The sequence below is a fragment of the Botryllus schlosseri genome, chromosome 1 (assembly GCF_051294905.1).
Source record: "Botryllus schlosseri isolate E-star chromosome 1, Bs_hap1, whole genome shotgun sequence".
NCBI lineage: Eukaryota > Metazoa > Chordata > Ascidiacea > Stolidobranchia > Styelidae > Botryllus > Botryllus schlosseri.
In genome coordinates, this window is record NC_137236.1 from 33391483 (window position 1) to 33414650 (window position 23168).

General features: G+C 40.7%; 1 long non-coding RNA gene across 1 annotated transcript in view; it reads left to right on the forward strand.

Moving 5' to 3' along the window:
- LOC145447993 (uncharacterized) overlaps positions 1 to 21363 on the forward strand; it is a 272776-nt gene extending 251413 nt beyond the window's left edge. Inside the window, exon 2 of the long non-coding RNA XR_013917770.1 lies at positions 20244 to 21363. This is a non-coding gene — a long non-coding RNA (uncharacterized LOC145447993). The remainder of the gene's footprint in view (positions 1 to 20243) is intronic.
- Positions 21364 to 23168: the final 1805 nt, after the last annotated feature.

The window sequence follows — 23168 nt, forward strand, 5'->3', positions numbered from 1 at the left end:
TGAAGAGAATATGCAAAACAACTCAAATTGTCCACGTCTGCAACTGCTCCACCCATCCCCCTTGGGCCTTGAACATGACCAGCACTTCAACAATCAATTGATCAATATTTTACGCTCTTCTGTCAGAATTGGCCAATGTCATCATGGAATAAATAATTTTCGTATCAATTATTGGCTTTACTCCACGTTTGCTTGATTTTCTTGACCTCTATGCTCGCATATTTCCTATCATGGTGGCCCCGCAGCCGGCCGCAGGCCTCAGTCAGACGACTTCATACAACACTGGTATAATTAGCTCTGTTGGTACCGAACCAATAGCACTATCTTCAGAAAAATGTTTCGACGCGACGCTTTCCTCTATCCTCACGAGGGTCAGTCCAGCATGATTGAAGTTCTCATTTCTCTTATTGATCGAACTCTTCTGCAGACAACTATCCATCCAGCTGCTCTCTGTCTTTGGTGATCGATTACTACAGGGGGATTCCCATGAAGTCAGTGGGGCATAACGGTGGTTAGTTATCTATAATATTTTTCAGATAGGCACGCTTACTACCCTGTATGCAGTATGCACTACATGCAGCTTGGCCATTTATTTTTATAATTTACCGTCCTCACGTCTCCAATCGACTTCTCTGACTCCCTGCCACCATGTTGTGACGTCACGAAAATGGCCGATATTTTTTTACCTTCAATGGCCGATACCGATATTTCTCGCCAAGCGTGATATCGACTCGATATTATCGGCGAGCCGATAATCGGTCGGGCTCTAGTAATGACTTGAGCATCATTTCCGACGCAATGGCGTAGCCAGGGGCCAGCCAGATTTTTCATAAGATCTTCGTATATGATCATAAAGTAGAATATTTCGTGGTAGATTTATTTGACTCGATATTTTTATTAGCACTTAGCGCGATTTATTGTCACTCAAATTCTTGCTTATAGTACTCCCTCCTTAAAATTCACCGAATTGAGTCTGACAATACTCGCAATTATGAGAGAACGTGTCGTCCAACATCCGATTTCGCATCTGCATTTGTAGAAAGATGATACGTGATGATGAAACATTCGTACAAAATTAGACGCCTCTACGCCGGAATCTACGATATTTATATGCCTAAGCGCCGAATATTCCTGTCTTGTCAAATGAGCCCAGCGGCATACAAAGGCGACCCGCAATATATGCAAGTGGCATAGGTATTGGCCGAACTCATTCATTATAACTTAGAAAAATGTTAGCGCTTGGCGCGGTTAGTTCACGAGCGCACTATGCACGCTGACTTTTCACGACATAATTGTTATCGATTTTGATGCCTAGTAATATACGTCTTGTTTCCAGGGTTGTAATGACTCGAGTCAGACTCGAGTCACGATTTTCTGATGACTGGACTTGACTCGAGTCATTTTCTAAAAATACGGAAATCACTTGACTCGATTCGAGTCAATCTGTGTATTGACTCGACTTGGACTCGAGTCATTGCGCATGACTCGAACCAAGTCATATGACTTGAGACCAAGACGGCCAAGACCGATATTTCATTGTGATTTCGAAGAATAGTAAAGAAACCACCCTATCGGGTCGGGACTTCGACTATTGGTACTGGTACTTAAAAAGGCGACCAGAAACTGATAAAAGTGAGGAAAATTAGTATATTACAAACGCGAACCAGTCGATATCACCAAACAGAGTTATAAAAGTGGGTTTAACAAGACTTTAACTGGAAACTAAGCAGTCAACACGATGACTTGGACTCGGACTCGAGTCACAATACCATGAGTCGGACTCGAATACCGGGTCGATGACTTGGACTCGGTGGTGAATTGAAAATGACTCGACTTGACTCGTGTCAAAACTATAAAAGTGAGATTGACTTGTGACTCGGTTACAACCCTGCTAGTTTCCGTATAGTCCGGCTCGCTCCAATCGAACGACTCAAGAAAGGTCATGAAAATTCAACATCCAAGTGGCCTGCTCAATGATTCCCAAATCTCATGTGGCCCTTTGACCGAAAAGGTTGACGCCATGTATTGGACAAATAAAAAAAATCAATAGCCGCCTCAAAACTGAACTCTTCGGGCTTTCAGCGGAACGAAATCAGCGACAATATTCTAAAAATCAAGTTTTTGAACGTAGTCCATTTCTATAAAAAGAATGGATATAGGTGATAGCCGATCCTCATTCATGGTATAACGTAAATAAGACTTTATCAGTTTGAGCTTTGAGAAGCTCCTCTCAGAGCTCGCAATTGAAACACAAACGGTCAGACACAAATGCTGTCGAATCAAGTACGCGTGATCTAACTAACCACCGTAAAACATCGAACGCTGTTGCATTACGATCAAAAGTGGTTTCACTGCTCCGCACCAGCCTCTTAAATATGTCAATTTCTTCATCTAACTCTAATTTAACAATAGAATACTGTTTTTAACAGAAGTCTATTGTTGTTGTTCTTAGTATTGTACATATGATGTTCGGCTACAATGGCCTTTTACACCAGGTCTTAAGAGTCTGACAAAGCCATTAGAGTCACAACTGTCTGCCGGTGAGGATAACGAATTCAGCCACTGGTAGTAAAATACGTGGATCTGATAACAGCATTGTGAGCTGAAACGGTATGCCTGGATTCGCCGCTGTCGTCTTCCAGTGATTACGGTGGGTCGAATAGCGTTGGCAATGAATTGAAAAGTGTTCGACCGTCTCGTCGACGTATCGCATAAACCCATCTCGTGACATACAATTCTGCGAAGGTGCCAGTGGATTTTATAGTGGCCCGTTTGCAATCTTATCAGAATTGATGAGATTGTTCGTGAGGATATGCTGCAGCTTGGCATGATTGGCCATACAGTGGTGACCCGCAATATATGTGAGTGATATTAGTATCGGCCGAACCAATGTAAAACATCGAGCGCTGCTGCATTACGATCAAAAGTGGTTTCACTGCTCCGCACCAGCCTCCTAAAATATGTCAATTTCTCCATCTAACTCCAATTAAACAACAGAATACTGTTCATAATCGAAAGCTATTGTTTCCTCTTTGATTCCGGCTGGTCGGGACAACGGAACGACCGCGAAATAGCTGTCTAAGTTTGAACATCGGCATTGTTCCGAATATTCGCTCGATATAATTTCCATGATCATGGTCAATTTGGTCATCGTGTTGCGGCGCTCCGATTATTCGGAACAATCGGTCTTGATGGCTGTTTCGGATTGGTCCAATTGCCATGCTCACATTTTAATTTGTGTTTTCGGAATCAGTGCGACACTATAGCTTTTGATTTAGACCAGTTGATTAAATTTGAGGTCTCGAGTCGCCATGCAGCTATAGGACTACAAATTATACGCTGCTTTTAGCCGGCTGTGTACTCTGTGCACTGTGCAGTAGGGGTCTTCAAAATGACTTCTTTTCTCTATTTGTACTGGCTACTTGATAAAATTGTGAGGTTAGCTAATTTAGGCCTACACGCCAAATTACAACCAGTATAGCCTCAATTCCAACCAGTATAGCCTCATTGCTACAGGAGAAATAAGTTTCTATTTATCACATAAAAATAAATACCAATATAATTGAAAATTATCTGTTCGCTCCATCAAAGTGTTAGGTTGTCTACAGAAACGATGTTCACCAAATTTGGTTCAAACCCAAGTCGTGGAAGTGGAGTTATTGCAGTCGCAAAATTTGGATTTGAATAAAATAGTAAATTAGTAATAATAAATATTTAAAGAATTGGTCACCGTAAATACTATTTTATTCATAATCCAAATTCTTCGACGGCCATAACTCCGCTTCCACTGGTTGGAATTGAACCAAACTTGGTGAACATCGTTTCTATAGACAGCCTAACACTTTCATGGGGTGAACAGAAATTTTCAAATGTTTTGGTATTTACTTGTATATAGTAAATAGAAACTTTCTTCTCTTGTAGCAATGCGTCTACTGGTTGGAATTGAGCCAAAGTTGGTGTGTAGGCTTGCATTGGGTACGGTTCTCAACATTAAATGACTTGGGAACCCCTGTGGCCGAGCTGGGCAATTATTTTTCTGAGAATAACAAGCAGAAATACGTTGAAGGATAAGTCAAAAGTTGGCACTATATGTAGTGTATGAATTCTAAAATGATGTTAGTCTGAGTTTTAGTTCTAGTAGCGGATTTTGAAAAGTGAGTAGTTCTAGTTTAAGTTGCGGATTTTAAGAAGTTGTTAGTTCTAGTTTTAGTTTTAGTTATCGTTCCGGGATTGAAAAATAATGAGTAGCTCTAGTTCTAGTTCTAGTTCTAGTTGTCCTTTTTGCATATCGAGTAGTTTGTATAAGTCTGAGCATGAGTCAGGGTTGTATCCAAATCACAAGGCTTCGAGTCACAAGTAAATCTCATTGATACAGTGTTGAATCGCGTCATTTTCAATTCGACACCGAGTCAAGTCAGGGTGCAGAGGGTCAAGTCCGAGTCATAGTCTTATGATTCGAGTCCGAGTCTGTGTCATTGTGTTGACTGCTCAGTTTCCTGTTGAAGTCTTGTTATACTAGGGTTACCATACGTCCTCTTTTAAGAAGATTTGTCCTCTATTTTGAATTTTTTGAAAGTGTCCTCGGAGGACGCCCTTTTGTCCTTTTTTTGAGTCAACCACCTGACAATGTGGAGGAAAATCTGTATTTTGGGCGTTGAGCGAGTAAGTTGACTTTTTTTGGTCAACCGACCTCAAAGTAGAAAAAATTTGCCATTTTTTGAGAATTCACCTCCGGATTTGCAAGTCTGAAAATTCTGAATAAGTGTCCTTTTCAGATTTTCAAAAATGTTGTAACGCTATGTTATACCCATTTTATTATAACACTGTTTGGTGATATCGAATGGTTCGCATTTATTAAATACTAATTTTCCTCAATTTTGGCCGTTTCTGCTCGCATTTTCAAGTACCAAACCAATAGATGAAATCCCGACAGTATGGTCACTTCACTATTTTTCGAAATTGCAATGAAATGACGGTCTTGGTCGCAGGGTTGTAATGACTCGAGTCAGACTCGAGTCACGATTTTTTTATGACTCGACTTGACTCGAGTCAATTTCTTGAAATGGGAAAATGACTCGACTCGACTCGAGTCAATATTTGGATTGACTCGACTTGTACTCGAGTCATTACGCATGACTCGACCCAAGTCATTGACTCGGCTTATTTTATATGACTTGAAGATGAAGAAATTTGCGAATCATAATGGCTATAGATCAACGCATCCGACGAATTCTGCCGACATCGCTATTTGTCACCACTGCTTTCTTCGCACTTGTCTCATATCAGATATGCCGCCGTAAAAACAACAGAAAATGTACATAGTAGCAATGCATTGTACAAAATCGTCCAGTGATGAAGAGGTAATAGATCCTCCGCAATTAAAGTACTCAAGACTTTTCAATTATACAAGCAAGCAATTGAATCAAAATTCAATTAGAGCCAATGAAATGACTCAGATGGTGAAGAGATGATAAGCTCATGTGTAGATTTGAAGGCGATGATTCTTTGCATTTTTGGGCGACTAGAAAGAATGAGTATTGAATGATATTCAGTGTGGTTCAAAAATGCTTGTCAATTCCTGCATCAAGTTCTAGTGCACTAGTGGAACGTGTATTCAGTATATGTGGATTCATTTTATGGCCATGCCGCTTTAACATATTTGAGGATCTCCTTTCCACATTAGTATTTTTGAGGTGTAACTCATTGATTTGATCTGCTGTCTGTGAAAACACACAATGCCCCTCGTCCATTTGACGTTTTGTTAAGGTATGTGCATTGTGCACGTGAGTAATAATGAATGGCTAATGTTATGTGAAGTTTGTACAATATGGCTGTTCTAAAATAACTTCTTTTTTTATTTTACTGGGTGGTTACTTGATAAAATTGTTATGTTGCATAGAAGGAACACTGAATCTGGCTTAATTTGAAAAAAGTGGAATCAATGATGTAAGAGGAGAATATTTTGGATTTGAAAATAAATGGAGTATTTTAGTGAGAAATTCTTTCATATAATATAATACATAGTAGTAAGCCGACTATTTTTTCATATCCAAAACATTCTAATCTAATAACTTCACTTTTTCTAGTTGGAATGGAGTCAAATTTGCTATGAATCATATTTTTACACAATGTAGCAATATCATGAGATAGCCGGTAAAATTCGAAAATATCTATTTGAAATTAGTCTAAAATTTTCTTTCATAGCATTGCTTTCTACTGGTTGGAATTGAGCCAAATTTGATTTTTTAGGCAATCTAGCAATTTTAAGAAGTAGCCGGAATATTTGAAAAAATGTTTTTGAACAGCCCCATTGTACAATTATTTCTCCAATGCTGTAACTGCGATGTAGTCTGTAATGCACTTTAGTATAATCAAAAGGTATCTGTTCTGTTGTCACTGCACAATGTACATAGTTGCATGCACGCTTTTACAGCATGCTGGCCTGTTGCAAATACCTCTACATAAACATGCATCTATTGATTCTCTATCAACTATAGTATCTTGACGTGAATTTGTTGGTTCTCTATCAGATAGTATGTAGACGTGAATTCGTTGGCTCTCTATCAGCTATTCGTGAGCTATCGTCGATGTGCTCATAATAAAAACTGAATGCTTGTATTGGTGATGTATCAGACTGACAAGAGAGATATTTGATTTTAAGGTCTAAGATTAGTAAAGTTATCTTTAGCATCGGTAAATGAGGCCAGGACCCGTCCGTTATCTGCCTAAATAAACACTTGTCAAGACTCTGATAGGGGCAAAATGAGCATGTTTCGCAAACAAGGAATTCGATATCACCCAAGCAGGATTGAAAACATGAGTTGAACATGACTTCAATACTGTGACTTGGACTCGACTCGAGTCATAACACCATGACTCGGACTTGACCCCTTAAACGGTGACTTGGACTCGGACTCGAGTCTGTGATGAATTGAAAATGACTCGACTCGAGTCAATACCACAAAAGTATGATTGACCCGTGACTCGGAACCATGTGACTTGGTTACAACCCTGCTTGGTCGGTAGAGTCTCGATTCATATGACTCGGTTCGAGTCATGAACCGTATTTTGAGAAAATGACCCGAGTCGAGTCATCAGAAAGTTGTGACTGGAGTCGGATTCGAGTCATTATAGAACCCTTGTATGAACCCGTGCTCGATGGTTGTTATAGCAACCAGGGTTGAAATGACTCGAGTAAAGACTCGACTGGAGTCGAGTCATGTTTTCAAAATACGGAAATGACTCGACTCGAGTCAATCTGTGTATTGACTCCACTTGGACTTCATTTCGCATGACTCGAGCCAAGTCATATGACTTGAGAATCAGACGACCAAGACCGACATTTCATTGTAATTTCGAAGAATAGTAAAGTCACCGCACTATTGGGATTTCATCTATTGGTACTGGTACTTGAAAATGCGACCAAAAACTGTTCGAAGTGTGAAAAGTTAGTATGTTATAAATGCGAACCGGAATCGCCTATGCGTAACAAAAACAAATTTCTTTAGTGAGGAACACTGACTCCCAAGTTTTATTTCTTTGTGGAGCTCATCATTTTCTTCTGCTGTTCGCATATGTACTGTGAAGCTAAAATTGATCGAATGAAGTCTTATTGAATCACGCAGGGCGCGAAGAAAATTTCGAGATTACTGAATCTCTTAAAGAATTTAGGAGTAAAATCGTGAAGCCCATTTGCAGGTCCACTGCCGTCAACACATAGTAATTGAATCACATGTCAACGGCCGTATAAATTTACTTCTACGGACGCAGGTTGGCCACCCCTTGCAATATAGGGATAGCATATTTTGAGACCCAAAATCAGGCACTCATTACAAATTCGAAATTTATTATATTGGACGCGAATACGGGTAATTTGAAAACCTATATAGGAAATCCTGTTATGTTGCCCTAAAAAAGTTATGTTGACATCTCCACTCCTGCAAAACCATCGAAGTAGCTCGCAACTCGTAAGTTTAAACAAACTTCGCTAAGTTGCGACCGTACGAGTTCATGACCTTCAGCAGTAGAATAAATGCAAAGTCGTATTTCTTTGTAGCTGCATAGTCGTAACGGTAATTTGGATGAAATTTTATTGTTATTGACGGCTTACCAGCAAAAAGGTTGAGAGAGAGAGTGAGAGAGAGAGAGAGAGAGAGAACCATAGCCATAGATGTCAATAGTTTCTCAGTGCTTAGTGCTCAGAATTTCACATCCCTTGGTGGATTTGAGGGGATTTCGGTATTCTGGCATAGTCAATATTTGGACTTACGGAATCAGTGCGTCGATAGCATTTGATTGATGCTAGTTATTATAAATTATCAGCTGTCCATGATGAATTACATTATCGAGGTGAGGCACGACTGGCAATTATCTTATACTTGTCCAGACGACAGGTGAGGTATTGCCTCACTCCCCTTCCTGACTGCACGTCACTGAAATGATCCCTCCGCAGTACCATGCTTATTGCTTAGGGCCGTAACAGTACGTCGTCAGCCCCCCTCAAAACGGTGGTTTCGGGCCCCCATACGATGATATACCGAACTGCTGGGGTGCTTCTCCCCCCAGACCCCTCAGGCTGCACGCTGTTTACCGCTACTTGTAATCTACATTGGAGGCCGTTTACTGAAGCAGCATTTCTGGCGTTAATGCGCGAAGCGCGAAAGATTTCTATTATTCATGAATGAATCGGTCAATAAGATCGGGAGTTGCATGTATATTGTTATTGCAATCAATTTCTTGTCCTCTCTGCTCACGTAATCAGATTTACCGGTAGAGCTGACTGAGGTGTCTTGGATAGGCTACTGTATGGCCCGTTGGTATGACTCCGTAGCATGATGTTATTTCATGACCTCCTGTCTGCTATATCAACAAAAAAAAGAATCGCCCAAACGTAGGCTATTAAACTAAAAGACGCACACGATTTTAAATTGGTATTTCTTCACTGGCATATAATTTTTCCCTGCGTGATGGTATATGTCTTGTGAGGTTCAGATTGCCGAGACAAGAACATTCGGCAGCCGTCATTTAGGCGCCTATGGACAATTAAACCTGTATGTGCATATGTGCATATAACGAAGTTTTCGGTCAGCACAAGGGCAGTCCTTTTCGGCCAAGGTTTTCTCGCTGCCGATCGTTCTGGCACACTTCTTGGAGTCGCATGTTACATGGCTTAAAACACTGGTTCTCAATTTTTTGTCTTCGCGGACCCCTTTTGGACCACCACGGACCCCGCAGACCCCCTCAAGTTTTCGTTCAAAATTAGCTCGATTATCGCGCAACCGCCATCTGTCTCGTGCAGATACTGATTGTAGGCTATTGATAAACAGCAACAAAATGGCTTTTCTTGAAAATAGCATCACAGTATATGTAAAAAATGGGTAGACTTTTATTATATAGTAACGAATTTTGCAGCTGTATTTATTGTCTTGAAAATCCGTCACTTCGATTGGATACGAACGAGTGCCAAAAATCCATTTTCACACATATATATTGGTGGCGAATGTAATATTAACGCGTAACGCTTTCGACGACAGATTTTTGTTGTGAGTTTTTAATAAAAAGTTCACGTCCAGCCTAGTCGTTTCTATCTATGATCTCACCTTGAAGTTATTTAGTGGTTATATCACAGGAGTAAATGGATTTCTTGGAGAGGTTTCAATTCCTTCATTGGGACAGATTAGGAAAAAAAATAAGGAATTTATATTTAAACGACTGTTTGATAATTTGCTGAGACTGACAACTCCAAATCAAAAGTGCTACCTCTAACATTTCATTTTTCCACAGACCCCAACAAAACATTTGTAAACAGTAGGATGTGTCATCTCAGACGACCATTTTAATGATGTGAGTCCTAAAGTTTGAGCAATTATGAAGCGAACCCGTCATGCCTTTCCCAATTAAAAAAAAGGTTATCAATCACGTTACAAATTTAGAGGTTTCGCGGACCCCTGAAAATGCTTCGCGGACCCCCGGTTGAGAACCACTGACCTAAAATTTTATATGTGTTGGTGCATCGTGGCGCGGTAATGGCCAACGCCGAAATGCCCATTTTTATAAATCTTGCGTGTTTTTTCTTTAGGGAAGGTAACCAAAAATCAAGATATTTGGCAACTTAAAATCGCGCCCAGCGCAAAATGTTTTTGAAATAGTTTCATAAATATTTTAAAAAAACTCTATAATTTATGCTAATTCACTAAATAATTTTGGGCCCCTGTCGAGCTCGCACCCTCCAAATTGGGGGGTTTGGAGTGCGACAGTTAAGGTCCTGCTTATATAATAATGGATATTAATATTAATAATTCATAATGCATATATATTAATGCATAGGGCATATACCGTAAGTCAATCCACACTAGTTTCAATGTGGAACAGACGGTTTGGCAAACGGGTCCACGAAAAGTATTTTGTCTTTGAAACCGCTCCGCAGAGCTAAAATGGTTGCCGACCCCTTCCTTAATACACACTTTATAGGGTTGTGTTCTGTGCATCCTTCAACTATTTGAAATCTTTTTATATCTGAAAACTCCTCAAAATATCAATGACTTTAGACAGACACACATTGAGCAAGCACGTGCATTGCAGTTTTGCACCAAAGCCACCCATGGTATGTATAATTTTGCTATGTCTTAAATTGGAACTTCTATGAGTACGTTTCTGTGACTTCATTCTACGCTCAGCTCAGATAAGTGTTCTTGAGATGGTCTATCCACAATGTCTGAATCTCAAAAACTTCAGATATTCAATACCAAACCAGCTAATCAGTGGTTCCCAACCGGGGGGGGGGGGGTTGATATTATTAGGGGGGAATCTGACTTTCGCGTAGTATCGGAAGATACACTGGGTTCACATGGTTTATAGATTATTGTAGTATTGAACTGTAGAAATTATTTCTTTACAATTGTACCTTTCTTTGGCCGATTTTAAGCTAGGTGGCGGATTTCACTGTCTTCCGTAGATAATACACCCCCTGATAAAGTGAGGCTCTCGAGACGTTCTCGTTGGGCCCGCGACAGCTTCTCGACCAAATTGCTACTAAGCAGAAAAAGGCCAAGCCGAATTCAACACAAGGCCGCTGGTGAAATTGTTTAACTTTTTAGCCAACATATGAGCTAACGTGAACATAATAAGCCATAGCAACCGGACTTGGTGATTTATTTTTCGTCACCGGCTACCCGACCGGTAAAAAAAACAGGTCAAATTTAACTGTACTTTACCGAAGTGTAGTACGGTCCCCAATCGACAGGAATCGGACATAACTGAATATGTTTGGTCATTAATTGCTCAGTCAACAAGTGGCTGGGCGTTAAAAAGCACCTTTTTTAGTCACAGGCAAATTTTTCATAGGGGGGAATTTTTGCTTAAATATCGGCCATTGGGGCCACGAGACGAAAAAGGTTGGGAACCACTGAGCTAACAGAATACATATCTGTAAAAGTATCAGTAATAATCACCCACGTTACAAGAACTGCAGCAGAGACTTTATTAAGCGTCTAACCGTCGAAGCGGCTAGATGCGAAAGACACAGAAACAACACAAGACATCACTACTATAACCGGGAGCGGTATAGAGCACGGCTGCCACATATCGACTGCAATTGTACATGTGAATATCCCTATGCATTTTATGAAACGTCCATGAATTTACGTCAGGAAATATTGGAGAATAAAATCGAATAATTGGACGGAGATGAAAAAAAACGTTTTTCAGATACTTGAATGTAATACATGTTAATGACTTCACCCCTGGAGTAACCCTTCGCAGTATATGCTGTCCCCCATGCATTTCATCCATGATTGTTGCTGCCAGTATGCACATTCATATGTCGCTGGAGGTTATTCTTCTGAGTAAACGCTCTCCCACATAAATCACATTTATGATTTTTGATGCCACCATGTATATACATATGAAGCTTGAGGAGACCCTTCTGAGAAAATGCTTTACCACAAACATCACATTCATGTTTTTTGACACCAGCATGCATATCCATATGTTTCCTGAGATTATTTTTTTGAGTAAATGCCTTCCCACATACATCACACCCATGATTTTTGATGCCAGTATGCACATTCATATGTCGCTGGAGGTTATTCTTCTGAGTAAACGCTCTCCCACATAAATCACATTTATGATTTTTGATGCCACCATGTATATACATATGAAGCTTGAGGAGACCCTTCCGAGTAAATGCTTTCCCACATACATCACATCCATGGTCTTTGATGCCAGTATGGATATTCATATGTTGCCTGAGTGCATGTTTATAAGTAAATGCCTTTCCACATATATCACATTTATGTTTTTTGATGCCAGCGTGCATCTTCATATGAACCCCGAGGCTCTTCATCTGGGCTAATGTCTTCCCACATACATCACATTTAATACCTTTTCTGCCAATATGCGTTTTCATATGACAATTGCGATCAATCTTCCTAATGAATGCTTTCCCACATATCTCACATTGATGTTTTTTGACGTCATCATGAGTATTCATATGAAGTTTAAGGCAACGGTTACTAGTAAATGCTTTATCACATACATCACATTTACGATTTTTGATGCCGGAATGCATCGCCATATGACTATTGAGGTCATTCTTCCTCAAAAATGGTTTACCACAAACATCACATTCATGATTTTTGACACCAGCATGCATATCCATATGATGGTTGAGGTGGGCCTTCTGAGTAAATGCTCTCCCACATACATCACATTCATGTCTTTTGACGTCAGCGTGCATATCCATATGAGACTTGAGGTAGCTCTTCAGATGAAACGATTTCCCACATATAGCACATTCAAGACTTTTGATACCAACATGCATATTCATATGTCGCTTGAGGTCACCCTTCATAGTAAATGTTCTCCCACATACATCACATATATGAGTTTTGGTGTAGACGTTTCGAGAGAATTCTTTTTTGGCAACATCGCATGGATGATCTTTCAAGTCGTGATGAATAGATAATTTTTCTGACTCCATGTCGCTCTTTATATGGAAATGACAATGGTGTTTATTTCTTACAGTGGTAATAATATCTGTTTTCAAGTTCAAAGTGGTTATTACATATTTTCCACAATTTCTTCAGTGTATATACCGGTAAGTAGTTCTATGACGGCATGGCACGGTCTGATAATTATGAAACTATGAAAGTGTCGAACTGTTGACGTTTTTCGACGTTAAAAAACCTAATTTTGAAAAAATGTTGCCCTAATGTATATAAATTATGAGTTTTCACGCATAATGCTAGAATTGTACTACTCATCTTCATTTCTGGCTGGAACTGTCTGTCCTCACATCACGAAGTATGGTACAAATACAATTAAAATGTATTGTAGTACAACGGAAGATACTTTCCTACATTCTCGGGTAGAAAGTGTCTGTCCTTTGTAAGTAGCTTGCCAAGAGTGGAGAAAAAACGTTAAACAGCAGCAGTTGTGCGTACACTGCTGGTGAAAATCCGTGTTGCTTCAATGTTGTCTACATCAGTGGTTCTCAACCTCCCCTCCCGCGGACCGGCAAAATTTCAAAAGATATGTGGCGGACCGGTGAACCTTGAAAATTGAAATCAACCCCAAATGTAATGTATGCAGCTGTTTTCCTGCAAGTATGGTACTGGAGCAGGCGTGGTCAACCTTTTTGCTATTCACGGCCACATTTCGATCACTTATACGGCCTACGGCCGCATACCAGGACACACAGTCGTGATGAACTACCTAGACGCGAAATACCCATGTCCATTACTGGTGAACTCCGGACTAATCGACTTTATGATATCGTCTTACCCTACGCGGGGAAATCACTATATAGTGCCCACGTTATGAATAGTTACTATAGGAACAATGATCTTGGCGCGCAACGTGAAAATTCTATTCTATTCTCCAACGAATTTCATCATTAACACTGGTCGTCTCTCGTATTACTATTTATCCTTTCTCAGCCAATGCGATCAGATTCATCGGTAGAGTTGATGTAGGGAGTGTTTTCGAAAATTTTGGCAATTTATGAATGTTGATGAATCTTCGGGTGGGCCGATTGTTACTGTAGTCACTTTGTTGCGTGTTGTTATTCCTTGACCTCCCATCAGGATTGTCGGTATAGTGGAAAGAGATTGGAATCTACCAAACGTACCAGAAACAAATTTCTTTCGCGAGGAGCGTAGACCTATAGTTCCTAGATGGTGTTTCTATATCGCAGTGGTCGGGAACCTATGGCTCTTTTGGTCTAAGATATGGCTCTTTGGGAAATTTTTAATTTTTTGCCTAATTTATCAATATTGCAGCAACTTGTTAGTAAATTTTCATGACGGCCAGAATATTATTCTCGTGGCAGCATAAGAACGTATTTGATAGGTCAAGACAGTGCGGGATATCCACTATCCAAGGTTAGGGGCTCGTACCGCCCTCTTTTCAAAATCCCCAAATATAAGTTGCTGTCACGCCGGCGACTAACACCACTCGCGAGTTCGATCAACCTGCCATCGCGAGCTTCGAAATCTTGGATTGCACGATACCTTGGTAGATTAAAGAGAATAGCAGACGTGGCCACGCTTGTAGAACAATGCAGTTTTCAAATACACGTTGTCTTCCTGATCCACGCCGACAAATGAATTGCCTTGGAAGTGACATTCATAATTACAAATTCAACTTAAAAACAACGCAATAGCTATCCATGTTCTTGACGTATGTGGCCAGAAAAATATGGCGCATATTACGAATCCCACATATTAGTGCAGGGGTGGCCAACCTGCAGCCGTAGCAGGGAATTTGTGCGGCCGTCGATACGTAATTCAATTAGTATGTGTTGGCGGCCGTCGACATGCAAAATGAAATTACGAATTCACTCTCGAATTTTTGAGAGATTTCAATGAATCTTGAAATTTTCTTTGCGCTAGACGCGATTCAATGCGACTTCTTTTCTCGATTTTAATATAGTAGGACACTTTTCAATCTGTGCCGGATTCGAAATTGTGTGCTCCTCACGAAAATAAATTGATTATGGTACATTTGGGCGATTCCAATATGTTTCCACTATACCGACAATCCTGATGAGGGGCCAAGAAATAACAGCATGCAACAAAGTTACTAATAGCAATTTGCCCACCGAAGATGCATTATCATTTTTATCTTAGCCTAAATTTTCAAAAGCATTCCTTCCCTCTATCAACTCTACCAGTGAATCTGATCACATGGGCTGAGAAAGTATAAATATTTGATAGCATTATGTGATACTGCTACTATTAATGACGGAATCGATCGGTGATCTGAAAAGTTTTCATGCTTTGCGCGACTATATCCAAACCCAGTGACTATCCATAACATTACCACTCACGATTGCGGTGCGTATAACAGGTCGATATGAAAAGTAGAATAGTGCGAAGTTCAACAGAAATAAACATGGACAGTTTAAGATAGGCATTTTGCGTCCAGTTAGTTCATTGCGGATATGCCCTGGAATGCGGCCGTAGGCTACATATGTAATCGAAATGCGCCCGTGATTAGCAAAAAGGTTGCCCACCTCCATAGTAGTTCTACTATCGACTATGTCATACTCTAAAGTGCTACCAATATGTCACGGATTTTCAATTGTGACGTAACAGTTGATTGACATGTATGGCTCTTTGGGAGTTACAATTGAAAATATTGGGCCAATATGGCTCTTCGGTAGAAAAAGGTTCCTGACCCCTGCTATATGGGGTGCATCATTTTTTTCGGTTGTTCGCATCTGTACTGTGAGGCCCAGATTGCAAAGGGCGCTACGACAATATAATAATCGAAAAATGAAGTCGCATTGAATCACGCCTAACGCGAAGAAAGTTTCAAGTTTAATTGAAATATCTCCAAAAGTAGGCAGTCAACTCGCAAATTAAATTTTCATGTCGACGGCGGCCAACACATACTAATCGAATTACGTGTCCACGGTCGCACAAATTTCCTTCTGCGGCCGCAGGTTGGTCCTGTACTAAAGAGTGACATTCTTTTCGTAATTAATGCATCTCTGGCTTGCACAATCGCCTCTGCATTGGCTTGGTGCTCCCGATATTGACTCTGGCCTACATAATCGCATCTGCAATAGTCCTGGTACAAAAGAGATAATCGCTGGCCTAACCATCGCGTCTGCGGGCCCAGCAATGCGTTGGCTCCCATCCCTCCGAGGGCTTGGTTGACAATATGCCGTTAAGTGTATTCTGATAAGTGATTGTGAGTAAAGAGCGACATCGCGAAACTGAATGACATCGAATGTTCGGAAACATGTGTGATTGTTTGTGCGTGCAAGCGTAATTGATTTCCACTAATAGGCCTACTTAATTCGAAAAGAATTGAAACCCAGTCATTTTATTTCAAACACTGCCATCTTATTTTTCGGCTTGCTACGCACCTGATCACGTGAATTTATCAAGGAGGGATTTGAGAGAGATATCACGCCTTCCTCAATTCCGATATAGGACAGTATGATTCCAGTATCAGCTACCCGTCCTTCCAGTACTCCGAACCTATACAGACGAATGGTTCAAAAGGAATGCGAAGTGTTTGAAGCTTCCGGGAAACGACTTGCCAACCTTTAGTCTCGCTACGAAGTGCTGATTACTATTAGGTTCACTTCTGTGGAGGCGGAAAGAGCATTCAATGCATGCGGACTCTATGTTACAAAACTCCAGTGCCGGCTACAGGATGCCACGATTGATGCAATGTGCGTCATAAGGAGGCCGTTGCTGAAGCAGTGAACATTATATTTGCGTGATTTTTCTCCTATTCATTTGTACTGCGCGCGTATACATAAATCAATAATAACACTGTGTTATGATTTTGCAATCCATTTTTCATGCACATCTCGTGAAATCGATTGTCTCACTTAGCAGTTATTATCCGGTTAACCCGTTAGATAAATTCCAAATATACGGATATATCCGTTATCCCGATCATAAAAATTATTGTTTTCCGAACCAACCCTAGTACAGGCCAAAGAAAACGGTCATATTTCAGGAAATAGACGATCCAAGTTTTGTATGTTAGCAGACTGACGAAGTTAAATATAAATCTTCGAGTCAATTTCATGGTCAAAATACTGGCACACTCTGAGTTTTTTACAGTTAGCAACAACTGATGTTGACATGACTAGAGTCATGGCTTCAATATAGAAACGTTTTCGGAAATACCTCAATTAAGTAGCTGCACTAAAATGAGTTGACCTGATTCGAATGTCGACGTATGCATATTTCTGAATGAGTCACGACTTGGGTGCAAATAGTCGAGTCATCTTTCAAGTCATCAGCTATAATGCTTCACGATCAACAGGCCTACTAAAATCCTTTATTCCCTGGATTCGATTTCCGTTTACGGTTTGGACGTGGTAAGTTGGATCAGCATGCCGTGACAACACGGATAAAGGAAGCGATATTGGGATGCCATGAATGGCCTTATGAATAGTAGTGACGAGCATTATAATATCAATAAACCCATGAACAAATATATTCAATAAGTTTGAAAAGAATTGAAGCAATTTCGAAGAAATCTGATAACAATTTGCAATAAAAATTTTTTTCTACATGAATAATTTGTCTACTCGATCTGCCTTCATAGTACAAAGTTTGCAGCCATCCTGCAATTATTGATACTTTATTGGAATTGTGCTCCCAGACAGCTTTGAATAAAGCATACTTGTTAGGAGCATTCTCATCTCATTACACATATAGAAGACCGATTAATTCGTACAGTGAGCGATGTATAGTATTATCCCGAAAGAAGCCAGGTTACAACTAATTACACGCAAGTATAAAAATAATTGAACAAAGTCCGAGAAACCAGATCACTTTCAAAATGAGTCACCCTTGCGCACTTATGGTTCGTTACCAAGGTACCAGAATAAGAATAGTATAGAAGAGAACGAATGCAAGCCTGACATAGTCTGTAGCCTACAATATATGCAACAGTTTATCAAGGTCTCTCTAATCCAGAGGTGGGAAAACTACGGCCCGCGGGCCGCATGCGGCCCGCAACACCGTTCTGTGTGGCCCGCGAGAGTCTAGAGAAACTTTTTAAAAATATCGAAAATGCGTACTAAAAATCGAATTAATGCAGGGACTTGATTAACTTTTTATTAGTATATTTCACCATGATAATTCTAAGACAGGGGGCGTGGAAGCATCTGAAGGGGGCGCAAAGATGAGCTCCACTGAAAAAACTTTTCGCGCTAAGCGCGATTTACATCTCGTTCATAGTTTTTGCTCTGTATTTAGTCTGAATTACATGTTAAAATCTCTCATCCACAGTCGTAACCTTCCATGCCATCAAACTACCCGTTAAGTTTGCTAGCATCCTGGTTTCGTTTTGTAATATGACGAGAAGGGTGGCGCGAAATATTTCACCATCATCAGGGGGGCGGGTCTTAAAAATTTTGAGAACCATTGACCTAAGGTAAATACTTGATATCACAGCGGGATAGCTGCAACGAGAGTGACATAATTTGGATCACGAGTGGGATTTCGGATTGGCCGCTCCATTTTCTATTATTTCAGTGATGTGCTCATAAAAACGATTCGGGCGTGTCTTAGGTAGATTCGTTGTCTGTATGCGTAGAATTAGGATATTTATATTTTATCTACATATAATAGAAGAGTGTTTGAAGCTAACATGGTTATGATGCTGTCGCCATTGTGTGTCCTGGAACTGAACCAAAAGTGGAATTAGTACATCTATGAACGGATCGGTGCTCACAGATTTAAATTTCAATTCTGTTCTAAGAATCGGGCCAACCGATCGGCTTTCATCTCTGTAGTTTTGACAAATTGGTTATTGAGGTCCACCAGCCTATGAAATCTCGCCACTATATGTTTCTGACACGTGTCGCCACTATATGTTTCTGACACGTGTATCATCAAAGCAATGTTTGGCTTGTTTTAAATAAGCACATATATTATCTCCACGTCCTCGCTATATAATCAAATGTCAATATTGCGTTTTGGTTTATAATCCCAATTTTATATAGTGCGGCCCGCGAATGGATCCAGATGTTGAATGCGGCCCGCGAGCTCAAAAGTTTGCCCACCCCTGCTCTAATCCCTTAAGTTACATGGGAATCATCATTGTTAACAAATACGAGATCAGTATGAAGCGTATATTATATTCGAGTAAGTATCATAGTCAAAATACTGGTATACTCGGAACTTTTCGACCAGGCACAACTGATATTACAATATTGTCGATATAAAATGTTCTTTTTAATTATGCACTAGTTGCTGGCTATTACTCCTGACGAGTGTCAACCGAATATATTCAGGTTAATATCACAATAAATATACTAGTCAGTTGTTTATTTTAGGTTTATGATAATTTTGTAGTATAACAGACAAAATATGCATGTTGGGTCGTGCGTATCGCGGTGCAATCAGTGCTCCTCGATGCCATAGACCAGTGGTCCCCAACCTTTTTCGACTCATCGCCCTCTTATAAAGCTCGAAAAATTTTCATCGCATCCCTAGAAGGTGACCCAAATTTGAGATCTATTGAGGTCTCGTGACCACCGTTCCCTCTAAGCTGCGCCCGTGCGCAATTGCGCAGTGCTGACACGGAAAATCTAAGCTGCGCACGAAAAAGCCGAAGGGATGACCGTTTTTTAGTTAGCACCACAAAATTAACGAGAAAAGTTGTAATTCGGCAGTCCGATCAAAGTGATGACCTTTTTTTTTGTTGCGTACTGCTGACCAACGGACCGCGCAGTTAGTCGGTGAATGCGCACAGACAGAATTTTGCCTAAACCCCAAACGTTCAACGATAAGTTAGATAGCCATTACTGTACTATTCGGTATCATAACAACTCATACTGTCCTCCACAAATCTAACCGCACAGGGTTATTAACGTTTCGGAAATCGTTGGAGTTACTAGTATGCTAAAAAATAAGGCTACTTCGAGAAGCAATGCTGTTTTGTTACGTCTATAAAGTAGCAGTGGCGGCTCGTGACAATATCGGGTTGTGGGGCAAGGGCTGCAAGCGACTTTTTATTAAGATGACGTCACAATGGCGTTTTCCAACGTAAACAAGTAACTTAATGATGGTACGGTAACATGAATTTGCCGGCAACAGTGGTTTTAACATATGTGCCACGAGAGGTCCGCCGGTGAGCTGTGACTTGAAGTGTGGTAACTGCGTAAACGGCGTACCGAACAAAGATTCAACACGTTTCATGTTCGCACTAGACCTGGAAATGACTATACCTCGAGAGATAACGTAAGCCTATAACTGGAAAAGTCAACGAGTTCGGACAGATACGCAATCGTTATCTCATAGATTGGGCCTGTCATATTGAATCCAAAACATCATTCTGAAGAACTAAGAATAGCAGCCTCGGAAATTCGGTCTCGGTACAGCATAAGAGATTTTGGCCTTGAAACTGGAGACTGTAACACGACACATACGGCTTTATTACTGTCTATAGGTCTGTTGCGAAATCGCCTTTGGAAAATATATTACCGAATAAATACGTGGATGAAAGCTTTAAACTTAGTACAATGTTACATGACATCATCGAGAAGTGGTCTCATGGCTCTTTTCGGTATGGTACACTGTCAAAATTAATGTGAACAGACCAACACCGAATTTTGCGCAAAATTTACTGAGGAATAGGCTGATCAAGTGATCAGCTGTTAGCCGCCATCGAAAACGAAATAGCTATTGCGCTTGACAGCAGGGGGTTGTGAGCAGATGGCTTGAAGGCCACAATTTCACGGTGAAATTGACATTGGAGAATATAATATCAAAGTAAATATTTGAATGCAAACTGAGAATGATATCATCATCTCAGTTAACGTTACCGCAGATACACCGGCTTTTGCGTGAAATCCGCAATGCGTTGTATGCTAAAGTGTCAGATCGGAGCACATCTCTACCATACTCGACCTTGATAACGAAATTACTGCCCTAATCACTGAGTGTCAAGCTTGAGACTTGGCACAGCGTTCGGTACTAAAACCAAGACATACCGTGCAAAAGCTTATGACGGATCTAGGTAAGGAGCATCGTTAAAATCAATAGATACCAATACCGGCTTTGCGTATAATCTGTTAGCGATAAATGACGAGTCAGCTCTCACTCGAATTAGGAAACGAAATTACCACTAACACAGTTCAGTGACGAACTTAAAACTTGGTACAGCGTTCGATACTAACATTAAGACTTACCGTGCCAAATTTCATAACCGATCTCAGTATTGAACATCGTCAAAATCAATGGATACCAATACCGGCTTTTGAGTAAAATCTGTTTGCGATACATGACGGATCAGCACACACTCAACTTCGGAAACGGAATTACTACCCTGAACTTTAAGTAGAAACCCTGAAACTTGGGGCAGTGTTAAATACCACCATCACGACATGACATACCAAGTTTCAAGAGTTTTCATGGTGTGAAACACCATCAAAATCGACCTATACCAGCAAAGGTCGACTAAACTCATATTACGGTAATCGAGTTCAGATATAGATACGATTGTTACATCACACCTTAGGGGCGACCAGGCATATTTGCCCCGCTTGCTCGGCTATTTTACGAATAGGAGAGAGTAAATCACCGTTTCTTTATTGTGCGCGGCTTTGAGAGAATAGACAGTAAAAGCTTGTTATGAGCGCTATCGGAGCATGCCCCGGCTAGGCATTCGCAAAGCGAAAACACGGAAAAGAATTCGATTTTCGCAGAGACTTCGCTATATATGGGCATTTACAAGCGAAAGGACAAGAAGAATACGATTTTCGCTGTCATTTCGGTATATATAGATTGGTGTGCGTCTATAAATGGTGAAGAATTGTTATTGAACAGAATATTAGGTGGGGTAATGCCCCAGTTGCCCTATAGGACGAGCCGCCACTGTAAAGTAGACCAATTAAAACTTGATCGAAAATCAACTGTATCGCTTACTTGCGATGTCATATATAGGGTTGGCAAATGCAGAAAGGCTCTGGAAGTCATAGGCTATATTTCATAACATAATAGCTTATCAAACTGACTGTAACATAACCAAATTATCCTCATCGTTCGAGATGTCTTTACATCTTAATAGAGATCAGATAAAATGATTGGGGAAATGAGTGGCGCAGTTGGTTAATCACTTCAGTCACGACACCAATGGTTGCTGGTTCGAGTCTCGGCTCTGCTATGTTTCTATGTGTCGGAGGTTTATCTGGGCTCCTCTTCGCCGATCGCGCTGTACTTCCAGCGCCTTGAAAAGCTCAGAGGAAGAGAGAGCCGAACTCCAGAAAGATGGCAAAAAAAGACCAGGTTGCGGGCGCATGAAAATCGAACGAGACCGATGGTGGAAGCGCGCGACCGCGCGTGCATGGACGCCGTCCTTGATAGTTGAAGAAAATCGAACGAGCAAAACTAGTGCCAACGTGCCAAACTCGAAATTCTGGTGCCAACTAACGTGAAAATGTGCCAATATTCATAAATTTGGCCCCGATATGCGCCAATTTGCAACACTGGATACTTCGCAACGACACACTAAGGAGCAGTATTAACAGAAAGTGTTCGTGCTTGCTGGCTCACGCGGAAACAGCTGATATTTGATTAATTATGATGTAACAACAGCGGTGTATCCATTGAGAATAAACGACCGTCAATGACCGGATGGTACGAGGTTGGTAGAGTTCATAAACAAGTGAAATAGGTGTAATAGGAGGCAAATTTACGGGACTTGAAATTCATTTCAGGTATCGCAGGCTGGAATGTATTGAGCCACTTTTCTATCATCGTCGATCTCACATAAATTGAACTGAGCAATAAACCAAGCACATATTGAATCATTATTTGACTGAAAGTTCTATCGTTTTCGCCCCCTATCGCCCCCTTGTCCCTTTCGCCCCCCTATCGCCCCCATCGTTATTTTCGCCCGCTGGATCACCAAATCGCCCCCTGGGAGGCGGTATCGCCCACGCTGGGCACCACTGCCATGAACCATATATTCCTTAATTGCGATTGTTCTATTTTTCCAATGCAAAATACCCCACATACCAAATTACCTGGAAAGCTGGATGAGCCTGACTAACAGGACCGTGTAGCAGCACTTCGTCAGCCACCGGAAACGTTGGTTTCGCCCCCCTCCCATAGGACGATAAACCGAAGTATTCTTTTATTGGCATATAATTTTTTTCCACGGGGTAGCACTTGTCCTGTCGGGTT